This window comes from Erinaceus europaeus, chromosome 18 (genome assembly GCF_950295315.1).
Source record: "Erinaceus europaeus chromosome 18, mEriEur2.1, whole genome shotgun sequence".
NCBI lineage: Eukaryota > Metazoa > Chordata > Mammalia > Eulipotyphla > Erinaceidae > Erinaceus > Erinaceus europaeus.
This window is the reverse complement of record NC_080179.1, coordinates 52205177-52218195: the sequence shown is the minus strand read 5'-3', so window position 1 is coordinate 52218195 and position 13019 is coordinate 52205177. Positions and strand designations below refer to the sequence as shown.

The 13019-nt window shown below is 38.8% G+C and overlaps 1 protein-coding gene across 1 annotated transcript in view; it reads left to right on the top strand.

Moving 5' to 3' along the window:
- Positions 1-13019, top strand: part of NCKAP5 (NCK associated protein 5) — a 1079978-nt gene that overhangs the window by 372464 nt on the left and 694495 nt on the right.

Below are 13019 nucleotides of genomic sequence, written 5' to 3'. Positions count from 1 at the left end.
TTGATTCCCCCACCATTCCCCCTTCCCTGTCAATGTCTCTCTGTGTCTATTCAAATATAAGCAAATAACATCATTTATATATATATAGTTTGCCAAGGGTCTTTAAGCTTCTAAAGTCCTTCATTTCTTATCTTCTCAGAGTATGTAGAAGAATACTCTCTCTGCATCTATGCATAGAGATGGCAGGTATTTTTTAACGCTGTGACTTTTTTTACCTTGTATAAGTTCTTCACCTTTGGTTTCTGTGCTAAGGTTTATTATACTTTATTCATGCACCTTGGTAACAACTTAATAGTAATAGTGATTTTCCTTCTTTATATAATTATAGTTCTTGAAAAATATATTGATCTCTCTATTTGTTCTTCCTTTATATTATTTTTCTAAGTGGAAAGCAAATCTGTACTGTTAATAATAAAGAATATTTTATTTTTCTACATACATAGAAAAACTGTTGGTGAGGTACAACAAAGAGATATGATTGAAACCAGTTTTCTAATTAGTTTTATGATTGATTTTTAGGTTAATTTTAGTTGAGTGTAAAGCTCCTTAGCTAATTCTCTGTAACAAAAATGAAGTACTATTTAACAAATACATGTATGTGTATATATGTATATATATTTAATTATATTTATTTATATAATTAAGAAATTAAGAGGGAAGCAATTATAGAGAGGGAGAGAGAGACACCTGCAGCCCTCCTTCACTGCTCATGAAGCTTTCCTCCTACAGGTGGGATATATATATATATATATATGTGTGTGTGTGTGTGTGTGTGTGTGTGTGTGTGTTTGTATGTTTATTAATAGTAGTTTTAGTGAGGTAGGGGCTTACAGTATTATTTGTTTAAATGAAATACTGTCAGATATACCATTTAATTTTACATAATTGGTATAATATTTGTATTATATTTATTTTTGAGAACTGTAAACTGATACTGATTGCTACTATAAACCAGGATATTAAATTAACAAAACACTTTAGTTTGTGTGTTCTTAATTTTATATTCCCTTAGACATACTACAGATCATACTTAAAAAATGTTTAACAAAATTGTAATGTTTTCTTTCAACTATGTAAGATATAGTTTTTCTATCTTTTAAGAGAAAGTATAAAAAATAATGGATAGTATCTGATAGAAAATATTTAAAAAGTATTTAATTTAGTCACCAAGTGTGGCTTACATACATCATTAGAAAGACAATGGTCTCTGAATAAAATACCCTGCATGATAAAAATAGATTCCTGTTTTCTTTAAAATAATTAATAAAAACAGCTTGGCCTACTATGATATGATAAATTAAAATAGCGCTTCAGTTATAGATTTAACTAAGAACTCTAGATTTTGTGTGTAATCGCTTCTATTTTCCTTCAGAAATAGAATTATTTCTGGTAATAATTTTAATTATATTGTGATATTAGCTAATAAAAAACTTCATTTGAATAATAATAAAGAACAACAATGGAATTCAAATAGTTAAAATAACTACCAGTGAGTAAATGAGATGGTAGTATTGAAAGGAAATGAAAACATATTATAGCAGAATTATGTATTATCTATTGAATCCTGAAATTATACTTGATTACATATTTGCAATATGGCTGGCTTGAAGTGATAGGTTTTATGAAAATTATTGCAGTATCATAGCTTTATCTATGCCTAAATCATTTTTGGTGAAGTATATGTAACACTGAACAATCTTCTTTCTGGTTATGATTAAAAACTTTAAATTCTTTCCCAAGCCAGGGTATAGTATATGATATTCAAAAGATATGGGAATATCCTGCCATGTATGCAAGCACAACTGAATTGACTGAAGTTAAATCTTTTTACAACAGCATAAACATTTTCTTAGGTTTCATTATGTCTTTATAGCTGCTGTATTTTTAATAGAGTTATTTGTCATTGCCACTGATGTTAACTAGTGGTCTTTTGCTTGCTTGCTCTGGGTCCCCCTCCCCACTGGCAAGCTGAGAAGAGAGTCAGAGCGGGGCCCCTGGGAGTCCCGGGGCAGTTCGCCATGCCAGGGGCAAAGTGTGCAGAGAGACAGAGCAGTCAGCTCTGAGAAATCCTCAGTGGGACAATTCGTTTACTGAAAGAAAAAGCAGGTAAATATAGGCCATATAGGCAGGTCTGCAGGTGTCTATCATTCTCTCCCCTGCTGTCTTCCCCTCCTCTCTCAATTTCTTTTTGTCCTATCCAACAGCTAAGACAGCATAAAAATGACAATAACAATGAGGGCAACAAAATGGAAAAAAATGGCCTCCAGGAAAAGTGGATTCACAGTGCAGGCACCAAGCCCCAGCAATAATCCTGGAGAAAAAAAAAAAAAAGGAAGGAAAGAAAGAAGTAACATAACAACTAACAGCTTGTAGTAACTCAGCTAGATAGTGTCAAAGCATTTACTTCAGATTTTCATACCTAAAATTGCATAGTGTCACCAATGGCCTTTAAGTTCATGAAAATTCTCTATAAATTCATAAAGAATAAGTCTACCTAGCAAATTCAAATGTTGAATACATTTGAAAGTCAATAGTCTCACTAAATCCCATCTGAAAAAGCTATGTATGGTCTATGGTTTCTTACTGAAGGCACTGTTGACATTTGGGACCACATATTATTTTTATCACAGGTGATATTTTTATCATAGGCTTGGTAGTAGAGTTATTCTGTGCATTGTATGGTGTTTTGACACCCTAACCTCTCAATGTGGCATGTGATTACCATCCTCCACCCCATCTCAACAACCAAAAAGCCCCAGACACTTAACTAATGATCTCTAGAGGATACAATCATCTCTCTGCACTGAAAATCAGTAGCATAAAAATCATCTACCTGGGAGTCAGGCGATAGTGCAGCAGGTTAAGCACAGGTGGTACCAAGTGCAAGGACTGGAGTAAGGATCCCAGTTTGAGCCCCCAGCTCCCCACCTGCAGGGGAGTCGTTTCACAGGTGGTGAAGCAGGTTTGCAGGTGTCTGTCTTTCTCTCCCTCTCTCTGTCTTCCCCTCCTCACTCCATTTTTCTCTGTCCTATCCAACTACAATGACATCAAGAACAACAATAATAACTACAACAATAAAACAAGAAGGGCAACAAAAGGGAAAATAAATTTAAAAAATTATCTACCCAAGAGTTTCTTTAAACACATCCCAAGAGACACTAATACCCTGGATCACTATGTTCCAGTTGGTTTAAAAAAATTAAATTATTGCTGCTTGGCAGATACCTGACCCACTAAACCATGCACTTGACCATGTGTAAGGGTTTGCATTTCAGCCCCTTGTCACCACTGAGAGCACCATGAAAAGGGGAAGCTTCCTATGTGGTGTAGCAGTGCTGTGGTGTCTTTCTTTATTCTGTCTCTCCTACTCTGACTTTCATCATTTTTTAAATTAATTAATTAATTAATTGATTTATTTATTATTATTTGCCTCCAGATTTATTGCCGGGGCTTAGTGCCTGCACTAAGAATCCACTGCTCCTGTGGCCTTTCTTTTTTAAATAAAATTTTTTATATAGGACAGAGATAAACTGAGAAGAAAGGGGAAAATAGAGAGGGAGATAGAAAGACACCTGCATACCTGCTTCACTGCTTGTGAAGCGACTTCCCTACAGGTGGGGAGCTGGGGGCTGATACCTGGGTCCTTGCTTGGGTGCTTATGCTTTGTACTATGTGCACTTAACCTAATAAGCCATCGCCCCGCTCCTCTGTCTTTCATGTTATATCTGAAATATAAGAAAAGTGTTCATGAGGATTGGTGGAATCCTGCAGCTGCCCGTCTGCTTGGTCTCTGGGGACTGACGCCTTGGCATCTGCTGAGCCACTGTAAGAACAGAGTGGCATGTTTGCTGCCAGCTTGCTTTTGAGCTGCCTGCCAAGAAAGGACTGACTGCCTGGCTCTGGGGATTGAATGCCCTTCACCCACAGCTGCCCTAGGCCATGTGGGTCACCCTTGATGGGGCCAGTTGTCTTCCTGCCTGTTGCCTAGTCTCTAGAGATCCCTGCCTGCCCTACCTCCACCCGAGCCCTGCCCACCCAGGACCCCTCGTCTGCCAGCCAGCAAGCCCCCTCAACCCCCAGAGATTTCTGAGGCACCCCAGAGAAGAATGTCCTCTTTTAGGTGTTGCACAGATGGGCCTTGTTGAAGCACACCTCACCCTCTGGGGGGCTCCAGCCCCAGCTGCAGCTGCCTATATGTATTGGGGGCTGGGGCAGGTGACAGGCAAAAGGGGTTCAACAGTGGATTGTGTGGGTGGGGCAGGGGGTTATGTCCCCACAGGGAGACATGGGGTAGGGCCCCCCAGATCCCAGACTTCCAGAGCTCCTGCAGCACCCATGTCCCTCAACTGTGTCCCAGGCTGGGGCTGTCCTGGCTTTCAGGAAGGGGCCACATCATTGGTATTGCTCTGCTTTTGCTTTCCTGCCCTTTGGCCCGAGTCCTTGGCAAGCAGCTTCTGCTATGCCGCCTTCTCTCCAGGCCCTTCCCTGCCCCAGGCTCCCTGCACTGTTTGTCCGATGTCCCTGTGAACTGGCAGCACTTGTGCCAAAGAGCACACAGGCAACCCGCTGGCCTTGAGGCTCCCATGGTTTCCACTGTGTCCCTCATGCATATGCTCTTGTTTCAGTCGTTATCAAATCTCAGATCTTGTTGTTTTTCTAAGTTAAAGTTCTTAGGTTAAATAAAATGCAGACAAAAATAATCTTGTTTCAGAAACTTCCTGCAGGCAAGAAGACTGAGTGAGGCACTAGCAACAAAACGTCCTAATGTCAAAACTTTTCAGAGCCATTTGTGTTACAGTATATACTAGAAATATGAAATATAATTGACTTCTTAAAATCCTCAAATAATAAAGCAATAAAGTAAATATACTTTAGGAATAGAGGTCTGTCTATTTTGGTAACCAAATAGAGATTAAAAAAAAAAGTTTGTACCTTTTTCAACCCGTCTCCCAGAGTCTCTACCCTGTAACTTCACCAGTGCGAGGAATGACAAAGAGCTGAAAGATAGTTGATAGTGTGAAAATTCTAGGTTGCTAAATGATGGAGACAGATATATGGAAAAGCTGCTTTTCAGGTCTAAAGAGAAAAAAAAAAAAAGACAAGTACCCCTCCTTCCTTTCTTTCCTTCCTTCTTTCTTTCCTGCCAGCAAGGTTATCACTGAGATTCAATGCCTGCATTCTTTCCTCTAGACAGAGGGTTAGAAACGCAGAGATAGAGAGACTGAGAGAAATGTAGATAAATAAGGAGAGATGCCATAGCACCACTCCAGCACTCATGAAGCTTCCTTACTGAAGCTTTGCTTACTGCAGGCACTCTTACATGGTTCCCTGGACTTGAATGCAGGTGCTTGTGCGTGTTAACATGTGTTCTGCCAGGTGAGCCACTGCTAGCCCATTTTCATTCTCATACTGATGCAAAGTGTTATTTGCTCTAGATTGAAAATTGAAATAAATTGAGGCATATTCCAAACATTCATTTGTGTTCTCTATAGTTTTAAAGTCATAAAGTTTTGGTGGAGATAATTGTCACCACTGCCTCACATTCGCTGGAGCTCTAATCTCAATTTCTGTAAAATATGAACATTATTAGAATTACAACATGTAGTAGCTGTAAAATATGAGAAGAAAAAGCACATTCTTCCCTACGAAAAACCAGACCCAAAACCTCTCAGACACATAACTTCTCTATATCTTAGAATTGTATGAATCAGTCATCTTGTGAATTAGCACAACTCTGTCCTCGTGGGCTTACTTTGTGTAGACTATGGAGATGACAAGTATTAAACAGGTTGCCTTTGTTGTAACCCTAGACTTCCACTGAGGGAATCTTAATTGGCAACAAAGAAAATTGCTCTTAATGAATTCTTAATGGTGGATGCAACATAAAATCAGAATGGTGGTATGCTTTATTTAAATCCTTTCAAGAAAAAAAAAAAGAGGTTTTTTTTTTTTTTGTCTGGGAGGATGAGGTTACTGTGTATCAGACAAAGAGTTTTGTGCTCTAAAATGAGAATAAAGACACAAAGGGAAACCTGCGATGCCAACTCAGTAACAGCACATGGTTTTCCAGCTCTATATCCGTTTCACTCTTCTGAGGTCAAAGCTAACCAAGGCCAGCAAGTTTTACACTTTGCTTCCTTCCTCTTTAACTCTTGGGTGGGTCAAACCATAACAGTGTTGTTAGGCAACTGTAAGCACAAGGATCGCCTTTGAAACCCATTCATTTCACTCCTCCATTACCTACCCGGGGTTGTTTCAGAGAGATGGAGAGCTCCAGACCCCTACCAAAATAAGACTAACCTTCAGGCTATGACTTCTATTCAGCATGAGGTAGAATAATCAGTGCTCTAGAAATTGTGTATTGCCACATGCTTCACTGGTTATGCCATCACTGAACAGTGCTAGGGAGAGGTGTGTGTTGGCTTTATTCCACAGGATACTGATTATAGACAAGGTGCCACTTGAGAGGAGGGAGCAATTGGGCTGCGGCTCCCAGCACTGAAGCCCCTGATAAAGTAACATCACTGTACTTAGGATGACTAAACTACAAGATAAACTAAAATAATATTTGACCTTACACTTTATGATTTGTCAGCTTTATAGTTTATGTAGATGATCTGTTTGATTTATTTATTTACTTATTTTCATTGTCACCAGGATTATTGCTGAAATGTGGTACCATACAACAAATCCGCCAATTCTCATGGCCATTTTTCCCTTTCTCTTATTTGATAGGACAGAGATAAACTGATAGGAGAAGGGGAAACAGAGAGGGAGAGAAAAAATGAGGCATCTGCAGTATTGCCTCACCACTTGTGAAGCTTCTCCCCTGCAGGGAGGGACTTGAAGCTGACTCTGTGTCCTTGTGCATAACCTAGAATGGCAACCCTGTGACCCCCTGTGTATTTACTTAGAGATTTAACTTGTCTTTAGACCTAGGTCTGCTGGAAGAAGGCAGTACCAAAAATACCAGAGTAAAACTCTACAGTAAAATTGCATACATATAGGTTTTAAAACAAATCTGTCCACCCTTCTTTCTTTAAGGACTATGCTATGTTGGCAGATAAAATACTTAGATCTTAATCTAATAAATCTAAAATAACTCTGTTTAAAAATCACATTAGTTTTATCTTCTCCAATTTTTTTTTTGCAGTAAAATATGGTTGCCAAGACTTTTACATAAGAACTGGAATGAGGAATCTGTTAGTCACTTTTTAGAAGCCCGTCCTTCAAATGCTTCCTTCAAGGAAATGGGAGTTTGGATCTGAATGCTGAGTAGCAGCAGAAAAATGGGCTATAGAATACATTCAGTCAGAAATACACTTAAGAATTTTTTAGCGTGACCATATAGGGTGAGGAACTCAGCTCTAGAGCTCCTTATATTTTATTTATTTTTTTAGTTTTATTAGTGATTTCATAATTGTTCACAAGATTATAAAATTCCAGGGTATATTTCTAGACTGCACCTATAACCAAAGCTCTGTACCCTACTTCCCATTAACCCCCATTGTTCTTACAAAGTCTTACAGAGTTTGTAGCTTGGCTACCATGGCAGGGAGGGGGCATAGAGGAGGACAGAGATCTCATTCCTACTCATATATTTCTACTCTCTATATTCCATATATTAAAGAAACTTTTTGATAGTTTCACCTCCTTAATTGTTTCATTAAATATTATCACAAGTTCCATTGCTTTTGTCCTGAAGTACACAATAACATCTCTTTAATTGCAGAGTAGTATTCCATTTACTATATGTCCAACAGCTTTTTTATATTTATTTATTTATTTTCCCTTTTGTTGCCCTTGTTTTTCACTGTTGTTGTAGTTATTGTTGTTATTGGTGTCGTCATTGTTGGATAGGACAGAAAGAAATGGAGAGAGGAGGGGAAAACATAGAGAGGGAGAGACAGATACCTGAAGACCTACTTCACTGCCTGTGAAGCAACTCCCCTGAAGGTGGGGAGCCTGGGGCTCGAACCAGGATCCTTCCGCCGGTCCTTGTGCTTTGCACCACCTGCACTTAACCCGCTGCGGTACCGCCCAACTCCCTCCCAACAGCTTTTTTATCCAGTCATCTGTTGATAGGCAGTTAGGCCTCTTCCACTACTTGCAGTCATTCTGGCTATTGTGAAAAATGGAGCTATGGATACAAGGTTGCATTCATCCATTCAAATTAATGATTTAATAATGTCCTTTGGATATGTTCCTAGAAGTGGCATTGCTGGGCAATATTGTGTTTCCTCATTTATTTGTTTGAGGAATGTAGAATCATCATGAGATTAACTCTCAAAGTTATTAAATTAAAAATTATAATTTGACATAGCTCTGGAAATATCCTTATGTTTAAGGGTTGATTTCTTAGAGCCATGAGGAATTTGAGTTGAATGGTATTGTGAATGTCTAATTTGAGAATGATTATACTTTTAATTAGAAATTCTAATTTATGCCCTTGAAGAAAGACACTAAAGGTACCCAAAATATTTTAACATTAATAGGATCTGGGAGTCATGTATAGAAATTCACAACTGTTGGGGCTGGGTGGTGGCATACCTGGTTGAGCACATGTATTACAATTCACAAAGACCCGGGTTCGAGCCACAGTCCCCACCTGCAGGGAGAAAGCTTTACAAGTGGTCAAGCAGTGCTGCAGCTGTCTCTCTGTCTCTCTCCCTCTCTATCACCCCTCCCTCTTGATTTCTGGCTGTCTCTATAAAATAAAGATAATGATAAATAAAAAATTAAAAAACTTTTTTAAAAAAGAAATTCACCACTGTTATATCTGAAAATATTTCAGCTTAAAGCACTTTTACTATTTTTATATACCTACTTATTATTATAGATAGAAACCTAATTTATTTGTCTGAAATAAAAACAAAAGGCTTATTTGAGGTAGTAAATATTGCAAATATTCCCTAAGTTAAAGATAAACAATTCCAGTAGACCCTCCTCCCCCCCACAACAAAAATAATAAAGGCCCATTTGATGTGCATGCATATGGTGAGGTTGCAGGGTACCCATAATAAAGGATGGTAGGGCATCTTTAATAAAAATGAACAAATCACTGTGACTTTCTATTTTAATTAATTAAGTAATTAAGTAATTTTGCCTCTAGTGTTATTGCTAGGGCTCAGTACCATCACTATAAACCCAGTGCTCTCAGCGACCAATTTTTCTTTTTTCTTTTTTTTTTTCATTCTTTCTATTTTATTTAGTAAAACAGAGAGAAATTGAGTGGGGAGGAGGAGATAGAGAGGGAGAAAGATAGACACTTGCATATCTGCAACACTGCCTATGAAGTATCCCTGATGTAGGTGGAGAGTATGGACTCAAACCTGTGTCCTTGCATGGATCCTTGCTCATGTACCATGTACCCTTTGTTTATATTTATTCATTGTATAGAGACACCCAGAAATTGAGAGTGAAGGGGTGATAGAGAGTGAGAGAGACAGAGAAATGTAACATTTTTGCTCCTCTAGCATTTTAGGAAGCCTTCTGTATGTATAGCCCTGAGCGGGGATTCTGCATCTCATATGAACCTTAAAAAGATACAAATTGAGGATTTTCTCTGCTTCTCAGACTTTGATTGCACCATGCCATACAAATTAGGTTCATAAATCATTGAACAGAGAACCGATATGGAAATAACTGCCTTGAATTTAGTCAGGAATACGTTGAAGAAGTTGTGAATATATGATGTGGTATTTTAAATATCAAGCTAAAGGGAACTCTTAAGAATGCAAATATCAGTTCACAGGTTTGGTTGTGCAGCCAACTACTTATGGATGGTCTCCTGACCCACAAGTCCTCATGGGGTTGTTTGACGGGAACTTGGTTTACCTGCTACTCAGAGTTTGTCTTCTACTGACCACTCACTGTTTAGGTATTATACAGGTAGTCTCTGTGGGAATAATCCTAGAATTTTGTTGGTATGCATGAGACCCCTTCTGTTTCATTTGGTTTAAATCCCCCCTGCTTAACACTATTCTATTTACATAACCACTGCATTCTATTTACATAACCACTGTTAACAAGCACCACCCTCCCTCCAGGGCCTTGGTGGTTTAGTGGTAGAATTCTCACCTACTCCACCCCCTCTCCTTGTCACACCCTGATCCTCTCCTTGTCACACTCTGATTTTCACCAGTCACTTTTCTGCTCCACCCTCTCTATATCACATCCTGTTTCCACCCTACTTGGAGAGTATAAAAACAGCTGCTCTTCTGATTAAAGACACTTGGAAATTGCTTTCTGGCTCTGAGAGTTCCAGAGTGTATCTCCTGTGAAGTTAGTGCAGCACGAGTTCCTGATCCCTCTCCCACGCAGCAGCCTAGATCTGCTCTAGCTGAGTTCTCTCCAACCCAGAGAGCACTAGCTTGGGAAGAAGTACCCTCAGGCTATCTGGCATCTGGCTCCGCCCCCTCCTTGTCACACTCTGATTTTCACCAGTCACTTTTCTCTCCATCCTCTCTATGTCACATCCTGTTTCCACCCTACTTGGCAAGTATATATAAAGACAGCATTGTGAGTTTTAGGGTACCTTGAGTTTAGCTTAGCTCGGTTTAGATTGTGCTGCGTCCTGCATGAATAAAGAGATACTGCCTACAGCTCAACCATGAGTCCCTGGTCGTCTGTTACCCGCCCGTGAAGCCAGCCCGGCGAAAACAACACAGCCCGGCGAAAACAACATAGCCCGGCGAAAACAAAAGAATTTCACCAGATGTGATAAGCCTGCCAGAAAGAAAGTTAAAGTCACAGCAGCTCTCAACTCTGTACTACTACATTAATTGTATTTTCTAGTGGATAATCTCTATACAGTGCACAGGGCTACTCAGGTTCTTGCTACATCCCTGCCTCCCCACATACCTACCAAACATCTAATTTTTTAATGTTTTAATTGGGGGAGTGTCAATGATTTACACTCCCCCAATTGTAATGATTTACAACATTACAATTGTTGATACATGTGTAAAATTTCTCATTTTTCTGCAAAACAGGATGACCCCAAGCATAGGGTGAGAGTGCACTCACCACTGTCATGCACCAGGACCTGAAAGTGCCCTCCTTCCCTAACCCTATCCCCTGAATCCTTTACTTTGGTGAAATATACCAAACCCAGTCCAATTTCTACTTTATGTTCCCCCTTTCTGTTCTTGTTTTTCAACTTCTTTCCATGAATGAGATGACTCCATATTCATCCTTCTCTTTCTGGTTTATCTCACTTAACATGATTCCTTCAAGCTCCATCCAAGATGAAGTGAAGAAGGTGAATTCATCATTCTTGATAACCAAGTAGTATTCAACTGTGTGTATATACCACAGCTTTGACAGCCAGTCATCTATTGTTGGACATCTAGGTTGCTTCCAGGTTTTGGCTACTACAAGTGGTACTTCTGTGAACATAGGTATACACAGATCTTTATGGCTGGGCGTGCTTGTCTCCTCAGGATATATTCCCAGGGTAGGTCCATTTATAGCCTTATGAGAGTTCTGTAGACTACTCTCCAGAGATGCTGGACCAATTTACATTACCACCAGTAATGTAGGATGGTTCCTTTGCCCTCACAATCTCTTCATCATTTTCTATTAGTATCCTTTCTCATGTATGGCATTTTCATTTTATTATTTCCCCCTTCCTTTTGATCAACAACATATCCATGTATCTGCCTATCCATATTTTTATTTGCTATTTTTCTTTTTATAGGAATTAAAATTCATTTTAGTAATCCTTTAATGATGATTTTTTTCTAGTTTATTTCCTTATCATATTGCTGCTATTTTTTATATAACACATAGTATCTTGAGTGCATTGTATATTCTACATTTGAACTATTTATATTTGAATGAGATGGTTTTTCTAGGACAAATTATTGTAAAAATGACCTGAAGGGGGAAAGGTGGTGGGAAAAAACTACCTCATAGAGCATTTGCTTTACCATGCCTATAAAGGCTTAGGTTTGACCCCTGGCACTAGAGGGGGACATCATGGAGAACCCCAGGGGAGCCCCATGGAGGGTGGAAGAAGGTTCTTGTGTCTCTACTCTCCCTTCCCTATTTCTTTTTAGGCTTTTTAAAAAAAATAATTTATAAAATGGAAACACTGACAAGACCATAGGTTAAGAGGGGAACAATTACCCACCGTTCCCACCACCAGAACTCTGTATGACAACCCCTCCCCTGGTAGAGTTAAAAGACATTTAAGCAGTCCTTTCTTTAGCACTATCAATAATCATTACCAATTAATTGTAGGCTAATTAAAAGGTTGAGTGAACAAAGAAGAAACATGTTAGAATTATTCAGAGTAAATCAGGATAGTTCCCCTTCTTTAAAAAATCTTATTAATGATTTAATATTGATTCACTAAATTAGAATATAATGGCAGATACTGCTCCTACCACAAGAGTTCTGTAACCCATTCCCTCCATTGGAAGCTACGTTAGTTCTCCCAAGGTTATAGATAGGTGTTAACAGTTATTTCTACAACTATCTATCTGTATTTGTATATATTTTTCTGTGGTCTCATATTGCTCACTTTCCGGTTCACACCTACACCTAATACTGCCTCTGAATGTCCCTCCCTTTGACCTTTTCTCTCTGGGTCCTGATGAAGTTGAAGTTCAGAGCCCTTTTGTCATCTTACCTCAGTCATTTCTCACCTGCTGGGACTGTGGACCACAATTCCTCTTCTTAAAAGAAGGGGCAAAATTACTGTTTTATGAGTGACATTTTCTTTAAACTGTAGCATTTTTGCTTTCTTGAGACTGTTTACCAAAAGTGGTCAGTGTCTTGATGGCAGAACCTGAGTATCAGTGCAGATTGGCAGTCTTGACCACTTCTAAGTGGTTTTCCTGGAAAATGTTCAACTGAATAATATCATTTGACTTTTAATTTCTGTTGCTAATGCTGCCATTAGTGACTCTAGTTTCTCTTTCCTAGTTTTTCTTTCCTTTCACCTTCTTCTTCCCCTTCCTCTTCTTCATTTTTCTTTCTTCCTTCCTTCCTTCCTTCATTCATTTTTTTTT